This window comes from Heptranchias perlo, chromosome 4 (assembly GCF_035084215.1).
Source record: "Heptranchias perlo isolate sHepPer1 chromosome 4, sHepPer1.hap1, whole genome shotgun sequence".
NCBI lineage: Eukaryota > Metazoa > Chordata > Chondrichthyes > Hexanchiformes > Hexanchidae > Heptranchias > Heptranchias perlo.
Genome location: NC_090328.1, coordinates 127,733,078 through 127,749,154, shown reverse-complemented (window position 1 = coordinate 127,749,154; position 16,077 = coordinate 127,733,078). Strand labels below are relative to the sequence as shown.

At 44.2% G+C, this 16,077-nt stretch overlaps 1 protein-coding gene across 3 annotated transcripts in view; it reads right to left on the bottom strand.

Moving 5' to 3' along the window:
* LOC137321274 (tyrosine-protein kinase JAK2-like) overlaps positions 1–16,077 on the bottom strand; it is a 297,277-nt gene that overhangs the window by 73,129 nt on the left and 208,071 nt on the right. The window lies entirely within an intron of this gene.

The window sequence follows — 16,077 nt, the reverse complement described above, 5'->3', positions numbered from 1 at the left end:
TTCTTCCCCAATGAGCAAATACAATTTTTCTTAAACAATCTGCACTGATGTTAACACCGATATAGGAAGCAACTTACTGCATTTCAGTGCTAAAAGTCAATTATGCCAGTAAACTGGGTAGGGGAGTATTAGAGGAAGTTTTGCTTGTGAGGGTAAGATGCCTATTTTACTCCCTCCTTGTCTAACTATGAAGAGCATGACCTGCAGTCCAGTAGATAAGAACCCCAGGTTTCTACTAGGGCTGCTCGAACCAGCCACTGGGAGATTTGCAGTTATAGCCAGAAAATAACTCTCTCCCGCCTATTGGGAAGTCTGGGACTCTACTCAATGGCATCTAACCTCAGCATAGCTCCACTGGTTTGTGTCACAGCATGCCGATACTACAATGTGCTCCACCATGGTACTGTTCAAATAGAATCATAGAAAGGTTACAGCATGGAAGGAGGCCATTCGGCCCATTGAGTCCGTGCCGGCTCTGTGCACGAGCAATCCAGCTAGTCCCACTCCTGCGCCCTATCCCCATAGCCCTGTAAATTGTTTCCTTTCAAGTACTTATCCAGTTCCCTTTTGAAAGCCATGATTGAATCTGCCTCCACTACACACACTGGCAGTGCATTCCAGATCCTAACCACTCACTGTGTGAAAAAGTTTTGTCTCATGTCACCTTTGGTTTTTTTGCCAATCACCCTAAATCTATGTCCTCTGGTTCTTGATCCTTCCGCCAATGGGAACAGTTTCTCTCTATCTACTCTGTCTAGACCCTTCATGATTTTGAATACCTCTATCAAATCTCCTCTCAATCTTTTCTGTTCCAAGGAGAACAACCCCAGCTTCTCCGGTCTATCCACGTAACTAAAGTCCCTCATCCCTGGAATCATTCCAGTAAATCTCTTCTGCACCCTCTCTAAGACCTTCACATCTTTCCTGAAGGGCAGTGCCCAGAACTGGACACAATATTGCAGTTGTGGCCGAACCAATGTTTTATAAGGGTTCATCAAGGCTTTCTTGCTTTTGTACTCTATGCCTCTATTTATAAAGCTCAGGATCCCATATGCTTTTTTAGCTGCTTTCTCAACCTGCCCTGCCATCTTCAACGATTTGTGTACATGTACCCCTAGATCTCTCTGTTCCTGTACCCCTTTTAGAATTGTGCCCTCTAGTTTATATTGCCTCTCATTCTTTCAACCGCAATGTATCACTTTGCATTTTCTGCATTAAATTTCATCTGCCACGTGCCCGCCCATTCCACCAGCTTATCGATATCCTCTTGAAGTCTATCGCTATCCTCCTCACTGTTCACTACACTTCCAAGTTTTGAGTCATCCGCAAATTTGGAAATTGTGCCCTGTACACCCAAGTCCAAGTCCTTAATATATATCAAGAAAAGCAGTGGTCCAAGTACCTACCCCTGGGGAACACCACTGTACACCCCCCTCCAGTCCGAAAATTAGCCGTTCACTACTACTCCTCTCTGCTTTCTATTACTTAGCCAATTTTGTATCCATGTTGCTACTGCCCGTTTTATTCCATAGGCTTCAATCTTGATGACAAGCCTATTATGCGGCACTTTATCAAACGGCTTTTGAAAGTCCATATACACCACATCAACTGCATTGCCCTCATCTACTCTCTGTTACCTCATCAAAAAACTCTATCAAGTTCGTTAAACATGATTCGCCTTTAACAAATCCATGCTGGCTTTCCCTAATCAATCCACACTTGTCCAAGTTAATTCTGTCCCGAATTATCGTTTCTAAAAGTTTCCCCACCACCGAGGTTAAACTGACCGTCCTGTAGTTGCTGGGTTTATCCTTACACCCTTTTTTTGAATAAGGATGTAACATTTGCAATTCTCCAGTCCTCTGGCACCACCCCGTATCTAAGGATGATTGAAAGATTATGGCCAATACCTCCACAATTTCCACCCTTACTTTCCTCAGCAAGCTAGGATGCATCCTATCCAGACCAGGTGACTTATCTACTTTAAGTACAGCTAGCCTTTCTAGTACCCCCTCTTTATCAATTTTTAGCCCATCCAGTATCTCAACTACATCTTCCTTCATTGAGACTTTGGCAGCATTTTCTTCCTTGGTAAAGACAGATGCAAAGTACTCATTTAGTACCTTGGCCATACCATATCACAGGAACCCTTAAATAACAACAACAATTTGCATTTATATAGCACTTTTAACGTAGTAAAACGTCCCAATGCGCTTCACAGGAGCATTATCAGACAAAATTTGACACCGAGCCACATAAGGAGATATTAGGACAAAAGCTTGGTCAATGAGTTTTAAGGAGCATCTTGGAGGAGGAGAGAGAGGTGGCGAGACGGAGAGGTTTAAGGAGTGAATTCCAGAGCTTACGGCCCAGGTAGCTGAAGGCACGGCCGCCAATGGTGGAGTGATTAAAATTGGGGATGTGCAAGAGGCCAGAATTGGAGGGCCGCAGAGATCTCGGCGGGTTGTAGGGCTGGAGGGTGACAGAGATAGGGATCATGGTGGGATTTGAAAGCAAGGATTAGAATTTTAAAATCGAGGTGTTGCCGGACTGGGAACCGGTGTAGGTCAGCGGGCGCAGGGATGATGGGTAAACGGGACGCAGTGCGCGTTAGGATACAGGCAGCAGAGTTTGAGGGGGTCAATCATTTGGTTTCCTCGGCTCTCCTCACTTGTCCAAATGCAATTAAGATCCTTCTGGGTAAGTTACTTTATAGTTTAAGGATAAGATCAACAGTGTAGTGCCATTTGAAAACTGCCTCAAATGCTTTTGGTGACAACAGTGCTCTGAGGTCCAGGCACTACCTTAAAAATTCTCTTCATTTCACCACTGATGGTTCAGTGAGGAAATGTATCAGTGTCTTATTGGGCCACATTGGCCAGGAAGGCTCTAGGTTTCATACCTGATCTGTGTTGACTTAGCTGATCTCAACTGGGGTGATGGTGAGAGTGCTACCACATCCCTGGCCTAGAGAGGGGGGAAATCATCCAGGTTTCCTGCTCCTGATTGCTATCCAGTGAGACTTGTGGAAACAAGTGTGTGTGCACGTCTGGACATTAGGTGAAGACTGGGTTGGGCTCAGTTGCGATGCAGCCCGTATTAGAACAGCTTACAAGCATTCATGGTCTAGATTTACACATGAAGAATGCACACTTGAGTGCAGTCCAAGAGAGATGGGGAAAAAGAGCAAGATACAAAGAATTCCACTCATCACACCCTTAGCACTGAATATATTGAAAATTAGCATTTCCTATCTCCTCCACAGCAACATGCTGGAGCAATCTTGTGAAGTCACTTATATAGGGAATTACAATAAGGTTGAATACTAAATAGTATTAGCAGTACAGCCATGATACCACAGGAATAAAGTCTGTCCATGGGACCCAACCACAAGGGAGGGAATTCCAGAGCTTAGGACCCAGGCAGCTGAAGGCACAGCTGCCAATGATGGAGCGATTAAAATTGGGGATGCGCAAGAGGCCAGAAATGGAGGAGCGCAGAGATCGCGGAGGGTTGTAGGGCCGTAGGAAGTTACAGAGATAGGGAGAGGCGAAGCCATGGTGGGATTTGAAAACAAAGATGAGAATTTTCAAATTGAGGCACTGCCGGACCAGGAGACAATGTAGGTCAGCGAGCACAGGGATAATGGGTAAACGAGATTCTGTGCGAGTTAGGAGAAGGGCAGCAGGGTTTCAGGGGTCAATCATTTTCTTTCCTCCTGCACTCCTCACTTGGAATTGCTGAAGGATGCAAGTTCAGAGCAGCAACTCTCCATATAAGTGAGCCCTTGATGTTAGCATACACCAGGAACTGGTGCCAAAAGGAGGCCAAGCGGTCCCCCCATAGATAGGAAGGAACAAGTCAACTTTGATTTTTGTCTCATATCCCTAGTAGTCAGTTACGGAATAACACTGGCAGAGGCTGAGATGCCAAGATATAGAGCTTAAAAATATCAAAAGGAAAGAAACCAAAACAATTTATATTTAAAAAAAATAGAGAACGTGTTTTAAGATTAGTCAATCAAAATTTGCCAGCGTGTTTTTAAGAGGGGGTTTTGTATGGAAAATCCAACTTTCTCTAGGACAAATGATTGCACTTGTGTCACACTATCCGTACTCATCTCCATTTAATTACTCAGACATTACACATTCACTAAATGTCATTCCTGAGTGAACCTAACTGTCATACTTTCTGCAAGATGTCAGGGAAACTTAAGTGCTGAGCAACAAGTTATGTTCACTACCAGGCGCTGTCGTGTAGGTGGCAGAGGATTCATGCATCAACTCGATGATTGTTGGCTCAAGTCCCAGTACAGGCCAAGTTCAGGCAGGGTATCGGGATCTAGCAAGCAGGATGACTCAATCGATTAAATCAATGCATAACTGCACTATGCACATTAGTCCCAACTTGTTTGCGCATTTTTCATTATGTTCTATTTATTTAAGTGGTAATCAAAATAGAAGTCAGTCACTGTCTCATGAGCTACAGTAGTTATCTGGTAAAAGTTAAAATGTCACCAAAATGTCAGTGTTTCATTTTTCCTAACCTGTATGTGTATGTTATTTAAAATCTTCACTTTTAAAATTCTCATCCTCATCTTTAAAACCCTTCCTGGCCTTGTCCCACTCAAATTCTGCAACCACCTTCATCTCCATATCCTTCCCCCCCAAATATTTTCTTCCTCTGTTTCCAGTCTCTCCTGCAAGCAATGATCCTTTCCGTTGTCACACCATAAGTGGCAGAGCCTTCCAGCCGCCCGAATCCTACTCTCAGGAATTCCCTGCCTAAAACTCTCCGCCTCTCTTCCTTTTAAAACTTTCTCAAGACCCGTCAGTTCGACCAGATTTTTGGTCACCCCTCTTAATTTCTCTTTTTCCTGGCTTGGCATCCATTTTTCCATTTCCTTTTCAGTAAAACACCCTGGGCCATTTTTCACATTGAAGGTGCTAGATTATAAGGAAATTGTTATTTACTGAATAGCAACAGAAAAGATGTTTAAATAGCAACAATGGACTTTTACAAAGAGAATGAAGTAGGACAGTAAATATATTATTGCCACGATAAGTAATAAGTAAATTAGCAGTAAGTTTCATTTTAGCTCTGGCTGCATGTAATACACTGGTTTAATTTGATCATTAAAACAAGAAGCTAGACACACAATACATTCTGTGGCTCCTGCTGATACTATGCTCAAAGAGGAAGGCAAGTCTGTGGGAATACTTCTTGTTCAAAGTACTCCCCCTTTTTTATGGAAGATAATAATAGATACCCTACAAATGTCTTTGTTGTTTTAGTGAAAACATCAAACTATTCCTGGCATGGAGACCCTTCAGTAGGGTCTCCTCCCATCCAAAGTCGCTCCCGTGACGAAAGAAATAGGGACTGCCCCCATAGCAAATAGTAGGGGCTGAAACTTCACCGTAAGTGGGGAATGCTAATTTCCTTGCCAGAACCATGGTTTCTTGGTCAGGTGCTTCTGCAAGGGCCATCAGGCTGGTTGGAAGTCATGCCTTTCTTTTCTAATATGGTGCTGCTCTGGGAAAACATCATCTCACTCAATACAGCAGTTCTAATCAAGCTTCCGCAGAGCTCACAATTGAAATTGAAATATTTATTAAATAGGAGACACTGGAATAATGAGTTAGCAACTTAACAACAGTGAGTTGGCTTTATGTTTTCACAAAACTAAACCATAAGTCTAAATCAGTTTGCTATCCCTCAAGAGAGTAAAATCTTTATTGGGTGGGAAAACTGGGAAGGAGAGAGGCATTACAAATATTACCCAGAAAATACTGAAAAAAGTGCCACATTCTCATTTAGTCAGTCAAAATGTAGTTTTTGATGGAGATCCGTCATATTGACGTGTGACCAGTACTGAAATTCAAAATGGTTTGTGTGTTGGAACCAGGAACTTAGTTAAGCACAAACAATTTCTACACTTCCACCACACTGTTTCTCTTCATATTACTACAGATCTGGATGCTTTCTATTGTATGTTTTTCTCCAGTGCATAATGATTTACACCCAGCCGAGGTTTCGTTCAAATATGCAAAACAATAGGTTCTCTCGTGTTTCAATGCTTAAGGTGCAGTATCAATCTGAGCACTATACAGTTTGATCGTGATCCCTCACCAACTTCTGGTCTACTGTTTTGGCTATGTAGCTCAAAATTCTATTGACTTTATTGATTGTTGCTTTGCATTGGTTTGACATGTTGAGCATCGAGTCTAAGACGCCTCATTTTCAACTTCATTCTTAGCTTTTACAACTCAAATTCATGGATTTTTGAGGTTGCCTATCTTTACTTCCAATGTGCAGCATTTTACACGTCAGTCTTAAATTTCACCTGTCATTTCTCTGCAAACTTACAAATTTTGTCCAACTAATCTTCTAATTTCTGAGCTGCCTCTCCGATTCCGCTACCCTTCTGGTTTGGTATCGTCGGCAAATTGGGTTTCTGAATCCAAGTCGTTGATGTAAATTCGAAACAGCAGTGATCCCAACACTGATTCCTGGGACACCCCATTCAGTACTCACCCGTACCGCCCACCCCCTCCCCCCAATATAACTCCTCTAACAAGTATCCATTCTTTTCTACACCCTTCAGCCAATTTCTTATCCATACCCAAGATTTAACCTGAATCCTCACTGCTTTCAGTTTAACTAATAGTCTTTTGTTGGAACTTTGTCAAATGCGACGTACAACATGTCACTTGGCTTACCACAGTCCACTTAAATTTCACTTCCTCAAAGGAGTCACGGAGGTTGGTCCAATTTGATTTTGATATCATGAATTAACCGACGATATTGTTTAATGGCAGCAAGCTGGAGTTGGGAGGCACTGGATAATTTATCTGAGTGGGTAGTTCCCTGGCCAGAACACCAGGGGCATGATTTTTACCTGGAGCCGGGTGGGTAGATAATTGCGTGGGAAACCCGGAAGTAAAGTGAGCATGTCGTAATCTGCGATCACAACTAATTGGAAGGCAATTATTTTTACTTCCGGGTTTCGTGTCTCCAAGCTGCGCAGCGGGCGTACTGCACACCCGCTATTTAAAGGCACAATGCAAGAATGGATTTTGGTGGAGGAAGGAGAAAGTGAAGCCATGGATCCAAAGAGAGCAAGGGCAGCACCCAGGTTCACAGATGCTTCACTTGAAGTACTGCTGGGTGCAATGAGAACCAGGAGGGAGGTCATCTACCCAAGTGATCGGAGGAAGAAACCTGGTTCTGCCACAAAGGCGGCATGGCTGGAGGAGGCAGAAGAGGTGAGCAGCAGGATCACAGTGCAGGAAGTGGTTTAATGACCTGACCAGGTCAGGAAAAGTGAGTATATTTGCTGATTCACCCACATCCTGTGGTGCACAATAACCCCACCCTCCCCACCTCACTCTGTGCTGGTACTCCTACTCCATCACATCACTCCTCACACCCACTTAAGTTTCAGCATCAACCTTCCTTCACTTTCTATGCACTTCCTCACCTCTCCATTTCTGCAACCACCACTGCCACTCATCCCAATCCTGATCCAACGTGATGCATCTGTCTGATAGTCACCCTCTGATGCATCTGTTTCATAGTCAGCCTCACCCAAAGCAATGCTTCCATACGTCACCTTCAGTCACTCGCAGGTCTATTCTTTTTCCCCTTGTAGGAGAAGAGAGTGCAATATGCAAGGAGGAAGACGAGGACTGGAGGTGACCCACCACAAATAGTCCAGCTCACAGATGCGGAGGAGGAGGAGGAGGCCATAGAGATAAGTCTGACCATTGTATGCCTATCCATCGGAGATGAAGAGACTGGCAACCTGCTGATGTCTGGTGACACAACTTTAATATCCTTCACACACACGATCAACTGATTTTATCAATGATTGAACTGTTTCAGACCTCGGAATGGTCATTGGAAAGATTGTCACTTTTCCGATGAATAATTAATAGCGGATTCTGTTGTCTTCAGGGCCTTTACGCCTTCAGGAGGAAAGTGCCAAAATGGAAGAAAGCGATTCCTCAGAGGATCTCATTCTTTCTGAGGGTACACCGTCACAGGACACACAGCGCAGAAACTGGCACTTCGGTGGGTCCTGTTAGACAGTTAGCTGGGTTGTTATTTGGTGATTCACAATTCACAAGTGTGCACGAGCAGACACTGGTGGCAGGGGCAGCTGTGGAGAGTCCGCGTTGGGTGGGGGGCGCACTCCTTTTCAAGCTCTGCTTGGCTGGACACAGGTGCTGAAGCCAGGGGGCCATCGTTGAGAATGACAATGAGAGGGGTACAGCTGCACCTTTGGGAGGTACTGGGAAACATGCCACGTACACTCTCCACAATAGCGGAGAAGATGCAGGAGTCCACCTCCTACATTAGTTGGTGCAGGTAACTGCGGGAATGTCCGCAATGGAGAGAGTAGCAGCCTCCAATGAGCTTCAAGCACGCCTCTCAAATGATTCCATGCAGGCCATGATAACGGCCTCGCGGACTCTGGATGTCAACACGCCTGTCACCTTAAAGAGGTTGACAGATACCTTACCCGAGGCCTTACAATGCGGAGCATCTCCTCACCAGCCTGCTGTTCAGCAGAATGGTGGGAGCGACGTGCTTGCCCGGGAGAGGGGATGATGGTGAAAGGAGACATGGAAGTAGGAACTCCACTCAAAGCAGCCCCACATCTCACTCGTTGCCCCCTCCTCAACCAGTACCCGAAATGTTGCCTCCTCTCCCAACAGTCAAGTTTGCCCCGGCACAGGTGCAGGTGAACAGTCGGGAGCAGCCCTTCCTGAAGGAGGCTGCAGATGTCTGCGATCACCTGCCGACTCAATCTCAGCCTTCGTAGGCACTGCTCCTCAGAGAGGTCCAGGAAGCTCAGCCTCTGCCTGTAGACCCTCTCACGTGGGTAGTGCCTCCTGCGACCTCGGCCCCTCCATTGGTCCCCTCTCTGCTCTTCTCCGGGTCCTTGTTGTGTCTTGTACAACTGCAGATACCAGAACTGCACAACATGCCTGCCGCGGACGGTGACGTGTCTCCTCCTCAGATGTACTGTGGAATATATCCATTACGTCCTCCATCCTGATCTTGTCAGTTTGTGGGGCTCCAAAACGTAGGTAAATCTGACTGAACACAAGAATTCTCAGTCTCAACAAAGAAATCTCAGTCTAAACACAAAGAACTCCCAACGATTGTCTGAGAGAACTGAGTGTCCAGCTACAATACCTCACCTTTTATTGAGATATGCCAAGCACAGGTTTAAAGGGCCAAATGAGCTTCATTTGAGACATGCTCAGGAGTAGTTAAATCTATTTCTGTTGCAGAATGCACAAAAAGTTAAGTACCTAAAGTGTTTCAACTACCTGAATTAGCCCTTTAAATATTGGCCCAATGGCTTTAAGTGGAGGCGGGACGTCCGGGTTTGTGTTGTGCGCGCGCACGCTAACGCGCCTGGGTTAAACCCGGAGGTGAGCGCGTTAGAGCCGGGATGCGGTCCCACTCCAAAAAACTGGTAATCTAATCTTCCAACTGCCCCCAACCCACCCGTTCTTGGGGGTTAGAATTACCCCCCAGATGCCTGTGACTGACTAACAAAACTCGTCGACAATGCATTTTATACAGATGCATTATTGAAATAAACAAACAAAGCATAAACTTTCAACAGTTACTTAGGAAAGACTTCATTATTAGTTCAAAGTAATTACTTGTTCTAAAAAGCCCATGTCGGTCTGTGAAATACAAACAAGTATCATCGAATATCAGAAAGTCCAAATTAGAGTATTTTTCCTTCAGCAATTTGTTTTTTCACATTTTCAAACTCTTACTGTTCGGTAAGCAATATCATTGTGTACTTGAAGTAAGTACTTAGTGGGAACTGATCTTGAATTGGCAAATGCACATCTGGACAAAACCTCAGCTGGATGTAAATCAGATTGCATTGGAAGATAGCAGAAAACTGCAAGGGACATCATCTGTGTTTGTAACATCATGACTACTTGGGTGGAAGTGTTGAAATTGTTTGTGCTGAACCAGGGCAGGAAAACTAGAGGACATGATTATCAGATAAGAAAACCACAAACCACACAGCTTAAAGGGACACATACAATCTTCATGAAGTGTTTCACCCTTTTCTCTTTTGCTGTGTGAGTACACATTTGAATTTAACACTGTGATGGAAATGATGCACAACTTTTCTTCCTCAAACATTAAAACGCTTGGCAAACAAGTTTTCATAAACATGGCATGCCTCCGATAACGACTTCAGCCTAAAAGCTGCTGATTTATGGGATAGCCTAGTAAAATATGTACAGATTCAAAAAAAAAACCTTCTAAAGAAATAAGCTAGGAGATTTTTGATTCAACAGACACAGATAAGGTCGGAGTGAGGTGGTCTGTGCAGGCCTAGACTATGGATGTAAATGACAGGCTAAACTAGATGGAATGCATAACTTGTCATTCCTTCCATTTAATATTCAAACTTCTTGTATATGCCTACTTAAAGATACAGTTCTTTCTGAGCATTCTCGTCTACATCTAATGTAATTGGAGCTAAAGAAAATAAAGCCACTTTATCCGATATGTGATTCAAGGGATTCATTAACCAACATCAATCCGAGTTCAAATCTGAACACATTGGACAGACAAGTTTGCATATGCTCAACGAACACAGACACACAGCGTTTGTTCATGATATGCAAGGCATTGGACACAGTTGACCAGTTGAATTTTAGTCCTGAAGCAATTTCAGACACGTCTCTGAAGTAGGTATCAAAGGACACTTCACATGGTTCTGCAGGAGCTCGGCCGGCGATTCAGTTTATGCAATTTATTGATGACTTGTTTACGCTATCAAGTAGGTGATTTAGCTGCACAGAGCATGCTGCTGTTTTACAGACATCTTTTTTATTTGTTTATATTTAGTCTCTAATTTTAAGCAAGACTTGGTGAAAATCATATGGTTAAAAAATAAAGTTGTTTTTAAAACGGACCTACATCATATTGGCTTCCTATAAACACAACAGAAAAATGGACAACACTGGGATTAGCTTAGAACTACCAACTTGAAAACCATGCTGTCGAATATTTATTGATTTAGATTCACCATTAGGTTACATAAACTAAAGATGTGTTCAAATTATCCAGTAAGGTAACATGAAACATGAGTCTTATTTAAATATCCTTGGCAAAGGTGGAAAAGGAAAAAGGATTGGGAGCAATAATTGACCATTCACAAAAGGCAAAGATTACATTTTAAAACCAAGTATCATGTCAACACGAGGCTTACATCAACAACACTAACAAAGCACTGAGAGGATATGTGAACTCACAGTGAAATGGTATTTTGCTCCGGTATAACAAGCTGGTAATGCCACATATAGTATATTAGGTACAATTTTGGAAACCCTACCTACAAAAGGACATTGTTGCACTAAAAATGGTTCGGAGAAGAGATACAAGGATGGTGATGAAACTTACATCACCTCCCTTGTTTAAACAGGATGTGGAGATGCCGGTGATGGACTGGGGTGAACAAATGTAAGGAGTTGCACAACACCAGGTTATTGTCCAACAGCTTTATTTGAAATCACAAGCTTTCGGAGCTTTGCTCCTTCGCCTGATGAAGGAGCAAAGCTCCGAAAGCTTGTGATTTCAAATAAAGCTGTTGGACTATAACCTGGTGTTGTGCAACTCCTTACATTTGTTTAAATAGCAACTAGACGAATATCTGTTTAAGAGTGCAATCACAAGGATAAATATAGATGCAGATAATAAAACAAACTAGAGAACACTATGGTCTCAGTCCTTTTGAATATCAAAGCTGGACAAAGGTTGCAATGTTAAGGTTGAAATCTTGGAGCTTTACAAGGTTATTTTTGGGGTTGGGTAAATTATCATGAATATTTCCTTAAGCCACTGCAGCTGTGGTTATTCACTTGCCTCAGCAGATTAAACAAATCAGTAATTCCACAACAATGCAACTTATACACGGTCTATTGGATCTTTTTCTTTAATAACTTTGAACGAAACAAAGGGAAACCTAAACTCTATGACTCTATTGCTGGAATATGGGATTAGAGTAGACAGGGCTGATGGCCGGCACGGACACGATGGGCCGAAGGGCCTCTATCCGTGCTGTATAACTCTATGACTCTATATGTCTAAATTATAATATTAGTCCTGGTGTCCACAAAACACTCCAGTCCTTGCGGTGCTCACCGGTCACGGAAGGCCTCAAGTGTACCAGCGGACACTGCGTGCACCCTCTCCAGGGTCCCCCGGGCGCGGACAAAATCACGGAAGAGAGGCAGACAGCCATAGCGGCCCCCTCCCCATTCTGGAACTATAGATGGCAACCTTGTCCAGGCTCAGGAGCAGACCCACAAGAAGGTCCTACGAATTGCCTGTCCCCCTCCCCACCGGGTAGCTGAAGATCAGGAGCGTGGGACTGAAGTGGAGCCAAAAGTTGAGGAGCAGCCCCTTCAAATAATTGAACAGGGGCTGCAACCTCTTACGCTCATCATATATATGAAACACGGACTCATCCAGGCCACAAAAGTTAGAGACGGTTGGGAGTCCTTGAAATAGCTTAAAAACCTGTTTGATGGAACTGCTCCGTACAACACTCTCCACCCTCCCAATAGTGCAGGGAAGGACTCTCGTATAGAGAGCCTTCCACTGGGGCTCCCAGCCTCTACCGGATGGCAAGAAGGAATTCCAGGGCACGTCCAGACGGAAGACAAAGGCGAGGAAGTGATTGAAAGGAGCAGGTATCATGGAACAAATAGTCTTTTCTCATTTTGGACATTCTGTCTTCTACTATTTAACTATGTTTGTTTTCTTGTCTTTTAAAAAAACACATTTTGATCACTGTAATGTAATCAGATCCAAGAAAAGTTTTCTATTTCTTGAACTAGTCTCTGATTTTCCAACAGTAAAATGTCAATCGTATTCTAACACTGACAAAATGTTCGCTTCGAAAAGGACATTTACAGTTCCATTAACTGAAGACTCCTTGCAAATTGGCACCAGCAGAACTACGACACTTGTATTCATCTTAGAAAGCACACAACTCTTCAGATTCTAAAAAAAAATTCTCGACTTATAATCTTGTGAATTAAAAGTGAAATCTTTGGTAAGAAATCAAGATCGTTTCACTTTTAGGTATTTATGATACTGCTGTAATTGTAACAGCAGGCAAAATCATTTTTTCCCCTCAATGCCAATTTGCACATTTACACAAACCTAGCATAGAAGGAATATGATGAGGACCCGATGACTACAAATGCTACTGGGAACAGACCCGATGAGTAATGGAACATTTTCTAACTTTTGCACCAAATGTCAACATTAGCAGTTCCTGGTCAGGCATAGCAGAGCTGTCATTTTTTCCGGTCAATTTTGGAGAAAATCATGGACTAATTAGGATAAAATGTCAAAAACCAGGAAAAGCAGAGTAAATTCATGAATAATTGAGACACGTTTGATGATAACTTTATCATACAGCCTCAAGTATAATATTACACCCACAGTTTTGACAAACTCAGTACTGCACTGAAGTGTGGTGGGAGCACCACAACTTTACTGCTGACTGTCATATGTGAACTGCAACCCTGGAGTATACTGTCCAGTGGATGGTGGATATGTGGCAGCATTGGATCCACAGATTGTGATGCGGGGATTCAAGAAATGCTGCAAATCTGCCACGAGTGACACTGAAAATTATGTCCTGTGGAAGAGATACAAACTTTAAGCCGATCCGGTAGAAAATGGTGTGATGATAATGGCAATGATGACGATAGTTACTACGTGGATACCGACCACATCTTAGACAATATCAACTTGCATACTGCGTTCAACAAATCTATTGTGGTTCTGAATTTGACTGGTATTATATATCGTCAATTATTTCACCCTTACAGTCACATTCCTATCATCTGCCTGTATTTCCTCTTATATTCTTTAATTCATGTGTAACACTTCAAGAAGTTTAAAAAAGGTTGGTTCATTTGTTCCGGAGGCTCTTATAGTTCTCATTTCAGTATCCATGTATAATATGCATCCACCAACATTTTTGTAAAAAGTGTGCATTTTACTGGAAGATTTTGCTCTCTCTTTGCTTCTGGTTCTCTCTGTCTGCTCCTTCACTTTTTTTAAACTTTTATTTTTATTTTGCTCTTCCCCTTTCTTACTTTTGCCTGCCTACTTCTCCCGGTTGTATCTACAAACATGGCTGGGCGAAGAAAAGTGTCAGCCATGACTCAGTGCTAGCTCTCTCGCCTCTAAGTCAGAAGGGCCCGGGTTCAAGACCCACTCCAGAGGCATAGGGCTCGATTTTCAAATTAAAAAAAAAGGTGGGTTGGGGGCGGGGGGCATTGAAAATTGCCACCATTTTAGACCCGCCCCCAACCCGCCCATTTCCAGTTTTCACGGGGGCGGGACTGAGGGTCGGGCGACCAACCCGCTCCCAGGAAGCAGGTCGGACCTTAAAACCTTTCAAGGAGACTTCAGGCTTCCATCTTTCACTAATTCCCGATTTCAACCCCGGGGGGACAGTATTCCAGGGCCTTCTGTTTTACGCCTCTTGAAAGGCGCCAAGGCGGCCCGAGACTAACAGTTAGTTGCCGATAAAGGCACAGCTTGTGGGCCCGGAGGAGCAGGAGTGCTTCCCCCAGGCCCAACAAGCCTTCCTGCACCAAACCCCCCCACCACCGATCGCGGACCCCCGATCCCCGATCGTGGCCCCTCGACCCCAACCCTGATCCTCCCCCTCCAACCACGGATCCCGGCCCTGATCCTCCCCCTCCGGCCCCGATCCTCCGACCCCGATCCCGACCCTGAACCTCCAACTCTCCCCCTCAATGATCGCCGGCCCCTGCGATGACTCCCGATCCCGGCCCCTCCCCACCTGTGACTGGCCCGTAATGCCATCCCCCATGACTCGCGACCCTGTGCCCACCCATGGCCCCCTGTGTTCCCCCCCCCCGCCATCCATACAAACAAAGACTTACCTGCAGACATACCTGAAGACGTTCTCTCCCTGTCTGGTCTCCCGTCCGACTGAGACTAGCCTGTCAATCAGGCTGGTCAGTCGGACAGGAAACCGACAAAAAAAAAATAAAAGACGTCCTTGTGTCAAAATTGTAAGGACGTCCGGGAAACCCGTACTAATGGGTTTCCTGACCTCAAATTGACCCCCCCGTCCCCTTCTCGGCTCGGTTTTAAAATTGAGCCCATAATCCAGGCCGACACTTCAGTGCAGTACTGAAGGAGTGTTGCACTGTCAGAGGTGCTGTGTTTCGGATGAGACGTTAAACCAAACTCCTTTCTGTCCGCTCAGGTGGATGTAAAAGATCCCCTGGTACCATTTGAAGAGCAGGGGAGTTCTCCCAGTGTCCTGGCCAATATTTATCACTCAACCAGTATCACTTAAAATACAGATTATCTGGTCATTGCTGTTTGTGGGACTTTGCTGTATGAAAATTGGCTGCCACGTTTCCCTATATTAAAACAGTGACTACACTTCAAAAGTATTTTATTGGCTGTAAAGCACTTTGGGACATCTTGAGGTTGTGAAAGGCGCTATATAAATGCAAGTTCTTTGAAACATATAAAATTCTGACAGGGCTAGACAGACTGGACGCAGGGAGGATGTTTCCCCTGGCTGGGGGGGGGTCCAGAGTCTCAGGATATGGGGTAGGACATTTATGACTGAGATGAGGAGAAATTTCTTCACTCAGAGGGTGGTGAACCTGTGGAATTCTCTACCATAGAAGGCTGTGGAGGCCAAGTCACTGAATATATTTAAGAAGGAGCTAGATAGATTTCTAGACACAAAAGGCATCAAGGGGTTTGGGGAGAGAGCGGGAATATGGTATTGAGATAGAGGATCAGCCATGATCATATTGAATGGCGGAGCAGGCTCGAAGGGCTGAATGGCCTACTCCTGCTCCTACTTTCTATGTTTCTTTCTTTTTTCTTTTAGATACTTGTCCTGCTGAGGGGAGGAGATCGGTATGATTAACATAAACCCCAGCCAATTGGGAGAAACCACCACAGCGCTGCCAGCAACCTTTCCGACTTTTTTTAAAAAAACAT